This window comes from Trachypithecus francoisi, unplaced genomic scaffold, assembly GCF_009764315.1.
Source record: "Trachypithecus francoisi isolate TF-2019V2 unplaced genomic scaffold, Tfra_2.0 Lachesis_group21, whole genome shotgun sequence".
NCBI lineage: Eukaryota > Metazoa > Chordata > Mammalia > Primates > Cercopithecidae > Trachypithecus > Trachypithecus francoisi.
The window spans coordinates 29,730,676-29,747,289 of record NW_022681467.1 but is presented as its reverse complement, the minus strand read 5'-3'; the positions used below and the strand labels follow the sequence as shown (position 1 = coordinate 29,747,289).

The following is a 16,614-nucleotide window of genomic DNA, read 5'->3' as shown; positions in this document are numbered from 1 at the left end:
GAAAGATTTTATAAGGGCCACTTATTATACTTCCTTAAGAGCTGAAGAATTTACAAATGCATAAGTGTGACTGAATCTGACTAAGCCTGGAAAAGAGGGCATGGAAAGTCATGGAAAGTTTGTACAAGCCCACTGTAATTGTATTTTTTTTTTTTAATTTTTCAACACTGACATTTTATTTTCTGAAGTTTTATCATTTTTACAAAACAAAACAAAATGAAACAAAAAGCAGGTATCGAAATCAGCAAAGAGTTTATAGAATTTCTGCACCAGTTTGCACATAAGTCAGTGATTATAAAACTGGTGTCCAATGTAAATACTAATCACAAGCTGACTTCCTCCTTGGTCAGATGGTTTGTTTTGGAACTACTGGATATTCATAACTTTTTATAAGCACCGGTCATTTTTTGAGAACTGATTTGGTTTGTCCAACAAAGTAAACAATTCTTTGCTGTGTGGCAGTTTCTTTTTTAAAAAAACACTGAGCTAAAACACAGAATGTGTATTTGTTTGGATCTGAACCAAATCTTCTGAGATCCCAATGACCCTGAAGAACACTGAAGACATTTATGGGGCATATTAAATAGTATCTTAAATACTAGTTGTATGCCTCATAATGTCTAAGGCAGCTATTATATTTCTAAAGAAAGTAGCATTTCATTCAGAGGCTGCCCAGAGTTTGAATTATACCATAGTTTTTCTTCCTTTCTGCAAATCATTTTCTGATTTACAGTTTTTTCCAAACAGAGCCATATTATTAGAACACAAGTTTGATGTTCATGCCCAACAAGCTCTGATATTTTATGGATACATTTGTATAGAGCAAGACTTCTTCCTTTGAACCCTGGGTGACCACAAATAAATTGAGAGGCCATGATTATTGGATGCTGAGAGAAAGTAGCACACTTAAACCCACAGTACAGATAATCAGGAGGCAAGCAGAAACAAAGCTAGAACTCGGTAGTGGTATTCACCCACCACTTATTCCAAAAACATATTTTGCTTAAATAAGGGAAATATGGTCCAGTTTTGCAATGTTAATAGCTGCTAGTCTCTCATATTTTTTATAAATATCATTTCCCGACTAGCAGTGAGCTAGGAAACTGGCCTCAAATTTTGACCAAATCTCTCAGTATTAGGTAAAAATAACACAAAACAAAACAAAAAACCAGCCAATAGGGGTTAAAAATTGCACAATTAAACTTGAATGTAAATTATACTATGTACAGACTGGTATAAACATCACTGAAACGGTTTTGAAAGGATGAAACATTTATATTTTAACACAATTTCTTCTATATTATCCCAATTTTCATTAAAGGAAAACTGATATGTAATTTTCTTCTTTACAGATACGAAAAAGCAAGAAGGCAAAGCTGAGAGAAACAGATGCTACCCACAGGGCAGCGGTGGCATTTGGTTGTTTTGGTCTTTGTACCAGCAATTCCCACTCCCGCGGCAGATTTCCACTTCCTGCCAGACTACACGGTTTTTCTTGCAGTCAAGACACGAACCATGGACCCTACTCCTCCAGCAGCAAGTGCCTTTGCGTGCCATTGCAGTAACACAGCACTGCTATTGTCAGAGGGACTCTCAAATCCCTTATAAATACACTTCATTAGGAGATCCACACCATTCTTGTCCAGAGATTGAACTGCCTTTTCAATATCATCTTCAAAAGAGATGAGCACCTTCAAGACAATGCTGCCTGCCCGCCCGGTCCTTCACTGCCTGACTCTTGGTGTTGATAGGGAGGTACTTCAGAGCTGCCTGTAGGGCAGCTGTCATGTTTCCTTGCCGCAGGCAGGAGTCCACCTCGCCCTGGTCGGGCCCGGCTTGGCCGTCGCCCCCATCTTCTTCGTCCACGAACTTGTTCTCGTCATATTCATCCACGTCCACCTTCCGGAACCGGGCCGACGACACTGTTCTTCGACATCCCAATCCCTACCAGCGGCAAAGGCCTCTTCTTGGCGCTGCCTCTACCTCAGCAAGCCGAGCTCAGCAGCCCACTGCCCGGCGCCTGATTCACTTCCCTCTTCCGCTCTGGGGCTGCAATTGTATTAATAGCAGTGAGTGTGTCCCTCATGAGTGGTAACAGCAATGAGGGTTTGTACGGGTGCAGTGCAATTGGTTGATGTAACCCAGGAGTCTTGTTGATGTGTGTGCACACATGTATGTTAATATGTAAGATCTCTGCTTGAGGGAATATAGGAGACAACAGTGTCGAGATCATCCCTGAGTAGGGTACACTCAGCGTCCTGAGTATGCACTGAGGGAATCCCCATAGCGACAGCACTGGGGATAGCATTGTATCTTAATCCTTCAGGGTTAAGGCCTTGTTCCCCACAGCAAAGGAAAGGACTACAGTCTCCCAGTCATGTGGCATGACTAAGTACCTATTGGGACGGAGGTGTAGCGAGAGATGAGAACGGAAGAAGAGGCAAAGGCGCCTCCACCTCCTGGGTTCAAGCGATTCTCCCACCTCAGCCTCCTGAGGAGCTGGGATTACAGGCATGCACCACCACCACACCCATCTCATTTTGTACTTTTAGTAGAGATTGGGTTTCACCATGTTGGCCAGGCTGGTCTCAAACTCCTGATCTCAGGTGATCCACCCGCCCCAGCCTCTCAAAGTGCTGGGATTACAGGCATGAGCCACTGCACTCGGCCTTTTTAACTTTTTTGAGATGTGGACTCACTGTGTTGCCCAGGCTGGCCTGAAACTCCTGGCCTTAGGTAATCCTCCTGCTTCAGCCACTCAAGTAGCTGGGACTATAGGGGCACCACTGCGCCTGGCTTCCCTTTTAATTTTTATTTTAACATTGTTTTAGTATTTTTTGTTTGTTTGTTTAAGCAGCCTTCTTGAAGACAGTGAATAGTGTCAGTTGCTGACCACACTAGGTGTTCATGAGGCACAACTTTGACAGCCTGCCCTGGGCTTTGCTAGTGACACTAGTTAAGGCAGCCAGAGTGTCTGGGTAGCCAGCAAGCTGGCATTGGAGGGGAAGTGACTAGGCTCAGTTAGTCATAATAGTGGCTTCCACCAGCCCTGCCAAGCACCAGTGGCCAGAGACCTGGGGAGTCTGGGTGAGGTTCATCCCTATGAAGGAAAGTGAACAGAAATCAAACAGTATCAGCTGGACCCCAGCATGGAGGAGCAGCTGCAGACTTCCGCAGGCTCATTCAGGTTAGTGCAGATGAAGGCAGGCTTTCCTTTGATCAGGCTTTTGAAACAAAGCATATACTTGGGAAGAAAGGGAAATGATAGCAAGAGGGAATTCTTGACCTCGAAATTGTCTGTGAAACATTGTGCATATGTGATTTTTCAGGGAGACGGTCCATAGCTTTCTCTGGGTCCATAATGGCTTCTCTGGCCCTGAAAAACCTCAGACTGTTTGTATATGATATTCCTATAACCTGCATGTGGCTCATCCACAATCACAGATACATAAGGGCAGGGGAGGTTGTTGATTTCTTTCAGTTTAGGTAGTAGTAGTGTAGTTCTACAGTGGCGAAAGTGTCTTGTTGAAAGGGGCACATCATTCTAGACTGGTACTGGTTCAGAGTATATTTTTAAAATGTAATACCCGGCCGGGCGCGGTGGCTCAAGCCTGTAATCCCAGCACTTTGGGAGGCCGAGACGGGCGGATCACGAGGTCAGGAGATCGAGACCATCCTGGCTAACATGGTGAAACCCCGTCTCTACTAAAAAATACAAAAAAAAAAACTAGCCGGGCGACATGGCGGGCGCCTGTAGTCCCAGCTGCTTGAGAGGCTGAGGCAGGAGAATGGCGTAAACCCAGGAGGCGGAGCTTGCAGTGAGCTGAGACCCGGCCACTGCACTCCAGCCTGGGCGGCAGAGCAAGACTCCGTCTCAAAAAAAAAAAAAAAAAAAAAAAAAAAAAAAATGTAATACCGAAACAAATTAAAGATTATAAAAAGTGGCTGGGCATGGTGGCTCAGGCCTATAATCCCAGCACTTTGGGAGGCCGAGGCGGGTGGATCACGAGGTCAGGAGTTCGAGACCAGCCTGGCTAACACGCTGAAACTCCGTCTCTACTAAAATACAAAAATTAGCCGAGCATGGTGGTGAGCACCTGTAATTCCAGCTACTCAGGAGGCTGAGGCAGGAGAATCACTTGAACCCGGGAGGTGGAGGTTGTAGTGAGCCGAGACTGTGCCATTGCATTCCAGCCTGGGCAACAGAGTGAGACTCTATCTCAAAAAAAAAAAAAATTATAAAAAATATGATCCTGTAAATATCAAAACATATTCAAATATGTACATGTTTGCATATGCAGAGAAAAAAGTCTGGAAGGATAAACATTTAAGTGATGATTGCTCCTTAGGAGTGGGATTGAGGATGGAGAGTGAAGTAGAAACATGCATGTTTTCCTTTATGTACTTCTGTATTTGAATTTTTAAAAATAAGCGTGTCTTATTTACTTTTTTATTACTTTGTAATTAAAAAAGCAAACAAACAAAGGATGGCCAAGTGCAGTGGCTCACACCCGTACTCCCAGCACTTTGGGAGGCCAAGGTGGGAGGATCGCTTGAGTCCAGCAGTTTGAGACCAGCCTGGGCGACACAGGGAGACCTCGTCCCTACAAATTATTTAAAAATTAGTCAGTCGTGGTGGCGCACGCCTGTGGTCCCAGTTACTCAGGAGGCTGATGTGGGAGAATTGCCTGAGCTCAGGAGGTTGAGGTTGCAGCGAGCCATGATTGTGCCACTGCACTCCAGCCTGGGCAACAGAGCAAGTCCCTGTCTTAAAAATAAAAATAAAAACAAAAACAAAGGATGATATTATAGAAATAAAATACCGGATGCTACCTGACATAGCCTGAAAAGATTTAAAGAAGCTGGATGGAGAGTCATATACAGTTTGTGACAACGATGTTGAGGAATTTGTAGGACTCTCCTTCCCTTTCATAGTTCAAATTCAGGGTGGAGTTTGCTCTCAACAACTACTGCTCTGTCACCAAAACATACAGCTTGCTTGTCGTGTATCTTCTTTCACCTGAGGCCCCTTTTTGCCCTGGGATACTCTCAAACTCTATTACCCTTCTGGTTCATCGGCCACTGTTTCTGAAATGCTAAAACTTGGGAAAGGCAATACACCATTTTGTTGGGGTTTAGTTTCTTAGCCAAACTAGCTGTCCCAAATTCTGAGGGTCAGGGCCCAGGGGAGAACCACCTGTCATTATTAGTTACCTCAATTCTGCACACCAGATGTTCAGCAGCTGCAGGGGGACCCTGCTTCCCCCTACATCTTCCACCCACCTGGGTTATGTTACAGCTGCGGCAAGAGCCTGGCTGGGGTGAGCATATGAGGCTAGCTGAGGGACTTTCAGTAAAGTCCACTCAGGTTTATCAGTAATGTCCATGATCAGACATAATTTCTGGGGTAGCTTGAGGGTGGCAATATGTTTCATTTACTTAGTGTTGTCCTAGAATAGCCAATCAATCATCACGTTTACTTTTATTTATATTTTAATTTTTTAGAGACAGGGTCTTGCTCTGCTGTCCAGGCAGTAGTGCAGTGGCACAATCATAGCTCACTGTGATCTCAGCCTCCTAGGCTTAAGTGATCCTTCCACCTCAGCCTCCCGAGTAGCTGGGACTACATGCACACACCACCACGACTGGCTAATTTTAAAATATTTTGTAGATATGGGGGGGGGGTCTTGCTATGTTGCCCAGGCTGGTCTTGAACTCCTGACCTCAAGTGATCCTCCTGCCTCTGCCTCCCACACTGTTGGGATTACAGGCATGAGCCACTGAGCCTGGCTAACAAATATGTTTTGAATGCTATTCAAAAGTCTTATCTGACGGCTCTCCCTTCCAGGGGAGTTAATCTCTCTTCTCTGAACACATTCTATCGTAATTATTTGTTCATTTGTCTGCCTCTTCTAGACTGAGGATTCATCAAGGGCAGAACCTGTGCCTTATTCATCTCCATACCCACTACCCCACCCCCAGGCCACACCAACCCAGGGCCTAACATTGTGCTCAGTGCAAAATAAGGCCTCAGGAAATGTTTCTGTCAACTGAATCAAGTTACTGTATGTTCGATAGATGTGAAGAACGGATGCCCTACCTTTAAATGGCTTTCAGTGCTTCAGGGAAGAGAGACAAGTAACTAACAAAAGGAGGAGGGAGAAGTGCTAGAGTTGAGGCACAAGTGAAACAAATGCCTTGGGTATGCAGAAGAGAGTGGCTCCACGTATGGGGTCTCGGGCCTTTCTAATTTCCTCAGACCCCTGATTTCAGTCTGCAGCTCCTAGAGAGCTCCACACTCACCTCTGTGTGGCTCCTGCTGGGCCCCCCTCTCTAAAGTGGTTCTGTGTAGCAGGCAGGAGTGCCCTTTCTTCTCCAGACTCTGCAGCCTTTTTTTTCCCTCTGGCAGTCTCCTTGAATTTCCTGCTTTACAGGGTGGCTCTTTTTTTTTTTTTTTTTTGAGACAGGGTCTCGCTCTGTCACTCAGGCTGGAGTGCAGTGGTGCCATCTCAGCTCACTGTAACCTCTGCCTTCAGGGTTCAAGCAATCCTCCCACCTCAGCCTCCCTAGTAGCTGGGTCGACAGGGATGTGCCACCATGCCTGGCTAATTTTTTTTTTTTTTTTTTGTATTTTTGGTAGAGATGGGGTTTTACCATGTTGCCCAGGCTGATGAATTATTCGATTTTTAAGTTCAATGGCTACTGCTACAGGAACTGGAATAGCCAGTTTATCTACTTCATTATCCTACTACTACATACTCTCAAAGGATTTCTCAGACAGTTTGCAAGAGATAACGAAATCTATCCTTGCTCTACAATCCCAAATAGACTCTTTGGCAGCAGTGACTATCCAAAGCCACTGAGGCCCAGACCTTCTCACTGCTGAGAAAGGAGGACTTTGCACCTTCTTAGGGGAAGAGTGTTGTTTTTACACTAACCAGTCAAGGATAGTAAAGGATGCCACTTGGCATTTACAGGAAAAGGCTTCTGAAATCAGACAACGCCTTTCAAACTCTTATACCAACCTCTGGAGTTAGACAACATGGCTTCTTCCCTTTCTAGGTCCTGTGGCAGCCATCTTGCTATTACTCACCTTCAGGCCCTGTATCTTTAACCTTCTTGTCAAATTTGTTTCCTCTGGAATTGAGGCCATCGTGCTACAGATCGTCTTACAAATGGAACCCCAAATGAGTTCAACTAACGACTTCTACCGAGGACCCCTGGATTGACCTTCTGGCCCTTCCACTGGCCTAAAGAGTTCCCCTCTGGAGGACAATACAACTGCAGGGCCCCTTCTTTGCCCCTATCCAGCAGGAAGTAGCTAGAGTGGTCACTGGCCAAATTCCCAACAGCAGTTGGAGTGTCCTGTTTAGAGGGGGATTGAGAGGTGAAGCTGGCTGGCCTTCTGGGTCGGGTGGGGACTTGGAGAACTTTTCTGTCTAGCTAAAGGATTGTAAATGCATCAATCAGTGCTCTGTGTCTAGCTAATCAGGTGGGGACTTGGAGAACTTTTCTGTCTAGCTAAAGGATTGTAAATGCACCAATCAGCACTCTGTGTCTAGCTAAAGGTTTGTAAATGCACCAATCAGTGCTCTGTGTCTAGCTAATCGGATGGGGACTTGGAGAACTTTTGTGTGTAGCTAAACCATTGTAAACGCACAAATCAGCACTCGGTAAAACGGACCAATCAGCACTCTTTAAAATGGACCAATCAGCAGGATGTGGGTGGGGTGATAAGGGAATAAAAGCAGGCCACCCAAGCCAGCAGTGGCAACCTGCTCAGGTCCCTTTCCACACTGTGGAAACTTTGTTCTTTTGCTCTTCATGATAAATCTTGCTGCTGCTCACTCTTTGGGGCCCCACTACCTCTATGAGTTATAACACTCACGATGAAAGTCTGTAGCTTCACTCCTGAAGCCAGCAAGACCACGAACCCACCGGGAGGAATGAACAATTCCAGATGTGCAGCCTCTATGAGCTGTAACACTCACCACGAAGGTCTGCAGCTTCACTCCTGAAGCCAGCGAGACCATGAACCCACCGGGAGGAATGAACAACTCTGGACGTGACGCCTTTAAGAGCTGTAACACTCACTGCGAAGGTCTGTGGCTTCACTCCTGAAGTCAGCAAGACTACGAACCCACCAGAAGGAATAAACTCCAGACACATCTGAACAACTGAAGGAACAAACTCCAGACACACCATCTTTAAGAACTGTAACACTTGGCCGGGCGCCGTGGCTCAAGCCTGTAATCCCAGCACTTTGGGACGCCCAGACGGGCGGATCATGAGGTCGGCAGATCGAGACCATCCTGGCTAACCCGGTGAAACCCCGTCTCTACTAAAAAATACAAAAAACTAGCCGGGCGAGGTGGCGGGCATCTGTGGTCCCAGCTACTCGGGAGGCTGAGGCAGGAGAATGGCGTAAACCCGGGAGGCGGAGCTTGCAGTGAGCTGAGATCTGGCCACTGCACTCCAGCCTGGGCGACAGAGCGAGACTCTGTCTCAAAAGAAAAAAAAAAAAAAAAAGAACTGTAACACTCACTGCGAGGGTCCACGGCTTCATTCCTGAAGTCAGCGACACCAAGAACCCACCAATTCCAGACACACTTGTACTTGGTAGCACAATAGGTTGAGTACAATTAAGTATAATTTATTGTACCTTTCAAAATAACTAGAAGAGTAGATTTGGAATGTTCCCAACACAAATAAATAATAAATGCTTGAGGTGATGGATATTCCAATTATCCTGATTTGATCATTACACATTGTATGCTCATATCAAAGTATCACATATACCACATAAATTGTACAACTATTACCTATCCATAAAAAAGAAAATAAATAAAATGAATAAAGTGTAAAAATTACAGGCTCATTTTAATTAATGAGAAAAATGCATTTTATGAAATTCACTATCTGTTAATGTTTAAAAATTATATCAGGCCGGGCGCGGTGGCTCAAGCCTGTAATCCCAGCACTTTGGGAGGCCGAGACGGGCGGATCACGAGGTCAGAGATCGAGACCATCCTGGCTAACATGGTGAAACCCCGTCTCTACTAAAAATACAAAAAAACTAGCCGGGCGACATGGCGGGCGCCTGTATCCCAGCTGCTTGGGAGGCTGAGGCAGGAGAATGGCGTAAACCCAGGAGGCGGAGCTTGCAGTGAGCTGAGACCCGGCCACTGCACTCCAGCCTGGCGGCAGAGCAAGACTCCGTCTCAAAAAAAAAAAAAAAAAAAAAAAAAAAAAAAAAAAAAAAAAAAAATAAAAATTATATCAAATTAGAATTAGAAGAAAAAGTCCTCAATCTGATAAAGAGTAACTACAAAAAGTAAACTTCAGTAACGATCATATTTAACTGAAATTATTGAGTGCTTTCTTTCTATCAGAACTAAGATAAGGATGCCTGTTATTTTCACTTTTATTTCAGCATTGTTCTTAAGGTTTTACCCAGTCCAATAAGTCAAGAAAAAGAAGTTAAAAAACTGGCCAGGAGCAGTGGCTCATGCCTGTAATCCCAGAACTTTGGGAGGCCAAGGTGGGCGGATCACCTGAGGTCAGGAGTTCAAGATCAGCCTAACCAACATGGAGAAACCCCATCTTTACTAAAAATACAAAATTAGCCAGTGTGGTGGCATGTGCCTGTAATCCCAGCTACTCGGAAGGTTGAGGTAGGAGAATCGCTTGAACCCAGGAGGTGGAGGTTGAGGTGAGCCGAGATTGCGCCACTGCACTCCAGCCTGGGCAACAAGTGCAGAACTCCATCTCAAAAAAAAAAAAAAAAAAAAAGAATTTAAAAACAACTATCTGAAAGAAATCACTACACACTCCACTACATGATTGTGAATCTATAAATAAACTATAAGAATTATTAAGTTCGGCCGGGCGCGGTGGCTCAAGCCTGTAATCCCAGCACTTTGGGAGGCCGAGACGGGCGGATCACGAGGTCAGGAGATCGAGACCATCCTGGCTAACACGGTGAAACCCCGTCTCTACTAAAAATACAAAAACTAGCCGGGCGAGGTGGCGGGCGCCTGTAGTCCCAGCTACTCGGGAGGCTGAGGCAGGAGAATGGCGTAAACCCGGGAGGCGGAGCTTGCAGTGAGCTGAGATCTGGCCACTGCACTCCAGTCCGGGTGACAGAGCGAGACTCCGCCTCAAAAAAAAAAAAAAAAAAAAAAAAAAAAGAATTATTAAGTTAATTGAGTAGGGTTGCTGTATGCAAGGTAAATACAAAATTTTAATTATTATGTCAATATGCCAGTATCAAACAACTAAAAATGAGCATTAAAACATGCCACTATAGCCGGGCATGGTGGTTCACATCTGTAATCCCAGAACTTTGAGGTCAAGGCGGGTGGATCACCTGAGGTCAGGAGTTCGAGACCAGCCTGGCCAACATGGTGAAACCCCATCTCTACTAAAAATACAAAATTAGCCGGGTATGGTGGCGTGTGCCTGTAATTCCAGCTACTTGGGAGGCTGAGGCAGGAGAACTGCTTGAACCTAGGAGGCGGAGGATGCAGTGAGGCAGGACTGTGCCATTGCACTCCAGCCTGGGCCAAAAGGAGTGAAACTCCATCTCAAAAAATAAATTAATTAATTAAAATTAAAATTAAAATATGCCACTTATAAGGCTGCGTGCATTGGCTCATGCCTGTAATCCCAGCACTTTGGGAGGCCGAGGAGGGCAGAATACTTGAAGTTAGGCATTCAAGACCAGCCTGGCCAACATAGCAAAATCCTGTCTCTACAATAATGCAAAGATTAGCCACACATGGTGGCAGGTGCCTGTAATCCCAGCTCGTTGGGAGGCTGAGGCACGAGAATCACTTGAACCCAGGAGGGAGAGATTGCAGTGTGCCAAAATCATGCCACTGCACTCTAGCCTGGGCAACAGAGTGAAATTGTGTCTCAAAAACAAAATATATATATATAATATACATATATATGCCACTTATAAAATAAATAGATAATAATTAGGAATAAATCCAATGAATGTTATGCCAGGTTTCTACATAGAAAACTTTAAAACATTATCAAAAAATTTTAATAAGACTTCAACTAGTGAAGGGATATACCATATTCATGGATCAGAAAATTTAGTATTGTAAAGACTTTCATATTAATCGATGTACAGATTTAATGTAATCCCAATAAAAATTCCACCGGGGTTTTTTTTTTTTTTTTGGTGGAATTTATAAAGTTATCATAAAGTTTATGTGGAAATACAGAAGTTCAAGAATAGCCAAGGCAATCTTGGGGAAGACCAGAAACATGAAGGACTTATCCTACCATATATCAAAACTTATTGCAAAGTTGCAGGAAATGGAAACAGGTTGCAAGTGGCAGAAAGATAGACTAATGGACAAATGGAAAAGAATGGAGATTCCAGAACAACACACACATATTAGATAGACAATGGATTAATAAAGTGGAAAATTAATAGTGTTTTCAGTACATGATGCTGGGTTGATTGAATATCCATACAGAATTTAAAAAAAGGGAAACTTGACCTCACATCATACCTGAAAATCAATTCCAGGTGCAACAACATTAACAGAACTACATTGCCATTCACCACAATTCATCTAAATTAAAAGTAAATAAAATTTAAAATTCATTTCATCATATGTACTATTTCAGAAAAGATTGATACAATCATTTTGGAAAACTGACAATATCTGTAAAATATTTCAGGGTGGTATGGCCGTAGACCGTATGTACTGTTTCAGTTGTTCAATAGCCATATGTGGCTAGTGCTATTTCAAGTAGTCAATAGCCATTCAGTGGCTACATCTTGGACAATGCAGATATAGAATATTTCCATTATTGCAGAAAGTTCAAGCAGACAGTGCTTGCTGTCTAGAAGATATAAGATAGAATAAGACTGGGTAAGACAAAATTTCTTATAAGGGATTTTAAAAAGGCACTAATCTTTTTCTTTCTTTTTTTTTTTTTTTACAATTTTATCATTATTTTAATCAAGTAACTTAGCTGTTTGAAACAAATCCTTAAGACAGCTCAATAGAACAAAATGAAGAATTACTCTATCAGGATAACCTGTGAACAAAGTTCAGATTATGTGAATTTGAATTCCATGGGAAGTTTGACACTAGACTGAACACTGTTTAAGCCAAAATTTTTAGTGTTCTAGAAGCCCTGAACATGTTTTCTCTCAGATTAAAAGTAGAAGCTTTATAACAGAACCTCATTAGCTTGACACTGAGTATGTTGAGTACAACTTAGCTTAGGTCACCAGTATCTTCTACAGAACTCCAGTTAATGTAAGCAAATCGGCCTTGTGGCAAAGAATTTGAAACCTAGGCAACATGTTAGTTTGAAGAAAAAAAATCCTCTTTGGTGTGACAAACCACGTTCCCTCCAGGTATATGACTCTGGCTCCACTCACACCCGAATATATCAAAGGCAGCTGGAGACCAATTCTTGTCTCTCCAGTAAGACTGCTAGATTTCAGTTCCTTGAAATATCAAGCCAACAAAGTTTTATTACATCAAATGTTTGTATCATTTCAATGTGAAAATTTTTTACACCTATTTGTTATTAAGGTCTCATTATCTGTGAGATAAGTCAAAAAAAAAAAAAAAAAAAAGAGGTGAATGGTATAAGCCACTGCTCCAAAATTAACCCTACAGATTCTCGATTCCCACTGTGCACTTTGTGAAAAAGGGTAACTGCCAACAGGTTTAACCTTGAAGATGATCACTCAAACACAGTCAGAATCCATATTGAGTTTAGATCAGGCAAGGAGTTCACAAGGAAGTTATCAACTCTTGTGTGTCCAAATCTAAAGCCCTGCATGGGCTCTGTCAGGTCCTTGTCACCTGCACTCAGGTGGCCATCAGACTTCTTGGGTGCCTGGCTATATTCAATGTGAAGTAAAAAATTAAAAGTAAAAAAGTAAAAAAAAGTAAGACTTTTACACCAAAATAGAGGCTCTGACTTAGAAGTATACTTTTAGCTTTCTTTTTAAATAAGACATTCTGGAGGCAAAAAAGAAAGAAAGAAAATCAAGTTTGAAACACAGCTAACATTTATTTTGGCAAGATAGCAACCAAAATCTAAAAAGCATAAACTATGTGTCCAAATGTGAAAGGCATTAAAGAACAAACCATAAGGGGGGAAAATTAAAGCCACGCTGAACAAAAAGATACAGAATGTCTAACATTTTTGAATTATAATTTAAACCTTAATTTAAACTTTAAGGGCAAACGCTGAAAAATTATGCTTAGGTTGCTAGTAAGTGCACCCTTCCCTGTTTCTCCCAAATAAAATCAGTTTATTGTTGAATTGCACCCCAAAGCAAGTTCTCTTAGTCCAAAGTAACTACTACATATACACAAAATGCTTGTTAATGTAATAATGCACGCAACTTCAAAAACTACAATTTAGGGCAAGTGTACATGAAATGAGAAAACAGCTCTCCAAATTTCAAAACCTGCTCTTACATTATTTATAGGACACTCAGGTCATATTTACTTCTTGGTAAGATGTTGCACTGTCATTTGATTATCAGTCTACCTCCCAATGTACATTACCAGATGCCAATTTGAGGGATGCCAATTTGAGAGACTAGGGATAAAACTTTAGTACTGTATTTCTTAATGGGCTGAATACGGTAATTACAATTAAGTTTGCTTTACATCCTGTTGAAGACCTCTTTACAGCCTCAGGACCTAACAATATCTAGCAGGCTCCAAGAATGCTCATCAGGTGAAATGATGGCACAACATTTTAAAAAAGGAGCCAGTTACTTCAGCTTAAGTCATTCAGAGCCAAACATCTGAAGAATGACCAAAATCAAATCTTTATTTTTGTAACTGTATAAATGAGATCCAAATGAAAAGGCACTAATCTTAAAAGAAAAGCTTGAACATTTGGACTTCATTAGATTAGAAACTTCTTTTCATCAAATAACACTATATAAAGAGCATGAAAATGCAAGATACAGAATGAGATGGGCCAGGACTGCGGGGAGGCAAGTGAGGCTCTTGCCTTGGATACAATTCTTTGAGGGGGTGACAAAAAAAACTCAGTAATCAGGAGAAATAAAAATTTGATGCAATATTTAAAAAATCAAATGTAATGCAAAAACATCCATGCTGAACAAAATATCAAAATTTAAAATAAAGACAGGAATCAGTATTTTTGTTTTTTCTTTTGCCTGAAGCTCCAATGTGACTCAACATAGCCTTCTGGGAGATGGTATTTGCAACATGTACACAACAAAGGGCTCATATCTACATTTAAAGAATGCTTACAAGTCAATAAAAATGTCAGACAACCCCGTAGAGAAACCGGTTCAAAATCCGGACAGCTATTTCTCAAAACAGGATAGTCAAAAGGCCAATAAATATTTGAAAAGGTGCTAAACTTCATTACTCTTCAAGGAATAGAAATTAAAATAAAGAAGCACACCCATCAACATGGCTAACTGTAAAAGACAGACAATAGCAACTCTTGATGAGGATGTAAGAAAAAACAAATCTCAGACATTGCTGATGGGAGTGTAAAATGATACAATCATTTTGGAAAACTGACAATATCTGTAAAAGCAGAACACACATGTCCTATGATCCATCAATTCTACTTCTAGATAGAAACGCACTCAAAAGTATTCACAAATGTTCCTAGTGCTTCTGTTCAGTAATAGCCCCCAACTGCAAACACTCCATGTGTCCATCAATAAGACAATGAATAAATAAATTGTGGCATTTATCCATGTAAATTGTAGATAAATTGTGGACAAACAAATGGATAAATAAATTGTGGTATTAATTCATGTAATACCACACAATAATGAGAACAAACAAAATATTACCATATAAAACATAAATGAATCTCACAAACCTAATATTAAGCGAAAGAAGCCAGGCATAAAAACCCCTACACACACATATAAAGCCCCCAAACAGACAAAACTTAATTTATGGTGTTAGAAGTCAGGTTAGTGACTAATTTTGGTAAGAAAAAGGGACTTGAAGAGGGAATGAGGAGGCTTCTGGGTGCTGGTAATGCTCTGTTTCTAGATCTAGATTCTGGTTTTCTGGGTGTGTTCACATAGTTAAAATTCATCGATATGAACACTTTTCTGTAAGTGTACTTTATATCAATAAAAACTTACAAGAAAATAAGGGGCTAGGCATGGTGGTTCAGACCTGTAATCCCAGCACTTTGGGAGGTTGAGGTGGGAGGTTCACTTGAAGTTAGAGACTAGCCTGGGCAACACAGCAAGACCCCACCTCTACAAAAAATTTAAAAATTAGCTGGGTACAGTGGTGTGTGCCTGTAATCCTAGCGACTTGGGAACCTGAGGGGGAGGATTACTTGAGCCCAGGAGTTCAAGGCTGCAGTGAACAATGATCACACTACTGCACTCCAGCCTGGGTGACAGAGGGAGATCCTTTCTCTGAAAAATAAATAAATACATACATACATCCATAAATACATAAAAAAGAGAATAAAAGTGTATCCAGGTCATTTAGGAGCCCAGGAAAATAGAAGATGAAGATTTAAAACATTAAGCAATGGCCGGGATTGGTGGCTCCCACCTGTAATCCTAGCAGTTTGGAAGCCCAATGTGGGCAGATCACCTGAGGTCAGGAGTTCAAGGCCAGCCTGGCCAACATGGTGAAACCTGTCTCTATTAAAAATACAAAAATTAGGCGGGCGCGGTGGCTCAAGCCTGTAATCCCAGCACTTGGGAGGCCGAGACGGGCGGATCACGAGGTCAGGAGATCGAGACCATCCTGGCTAATACGGTGAAACCCGTCTCTACTAAAAAAAAAAAATACAAAACTAGCCGGGCGACGAGGCGGGCGCCTGTAGTCCCAGCTACTCGGGAGGCTGAGACAGGAGAATGGCGTGAACCGGAGGCGGAGCTGCAGTGAGCTGAGAGCCGGCCACTGCACTCCAGCCTGGCGGCAGAGCAAGACTCCGTCTCAAAAAAAAAAAAAAAAAAAAAAATACAAAAATTAGCTGGGTGTGGTGGCACGTGGCTGTAGTCCCAGCTACTTGGGAGACTGAGGCATGAGAATTGCTTGAATTTATTTAATATTGAGGAAACACAGAGGCAGTTCTTGGAGGCGGAGGTTGCAGTGAGTTGAGATCACGCCACTGCACTCCAGCCTGGGTGGCAGAGTGAGACTCTGTCTCAAAAAAAAAAAAAAAATCAATCAAGTAAAAAAATTAGCTACTGCAACATCAAGGGTCTGAACCCATTCTCTTTTCCCCAGCTATGGCAAATACTTTTAACCTGTCATGGTATCTACAAGAATTCTTGCTAGTAGAGGAGGCGAGTCTTTGTTTTCCCATTTGATTCATAGGAAGATGGAACCCCTGAGGCGGTCAATACATACATTAAAGTCTCACAGGTAGTTATACGCAGATGCAAGACCTGAATCTGGTCTCCTAATTCCTGATCATGAGCTTGGTGCACTACAGCCAGTGGTCAGGCTGCATGATCTTGCCGAGTCTGGGTTCCAAGCAGTGAATGCCTTCACTAGGAGCCAGCAAATTTTTCTCTGTGTCCCTAATTCATAATAATGCTGAAGATGAGAAATTTGTCCCTAACTTAGAGTAACTTAGAGT

General features: G+C 42.4%; 1 protein-coding gene and 1 pseudogene across 3 annotated transcripts in view; both read right to left on the bottom strand.

Moving 5' to 3' along the window:
* The window catches only part of ASIP (agouti signaling protein), a 54,114-nt gene that overhangs the window by 18,505 nt on the left and 18,995 nt on the right, over nucleotides 1–16,614 (bottom strand). The window lies entirely within an intron of this gene.
* Nucleotides 156–5,387, bottom strand: LOC117069073 (annotated as a pseudogene). Its single transcript, XR_004431367.1, has 2 exons — nucleotides 5,298–5,387; nucleotides 156–1,944 (listed from the first exon to the last, which is right to left on the bottom strand). The product of XR_004431367.1 is annotated as an actin-related protein 2/3 complex subunit 5-like (transcript).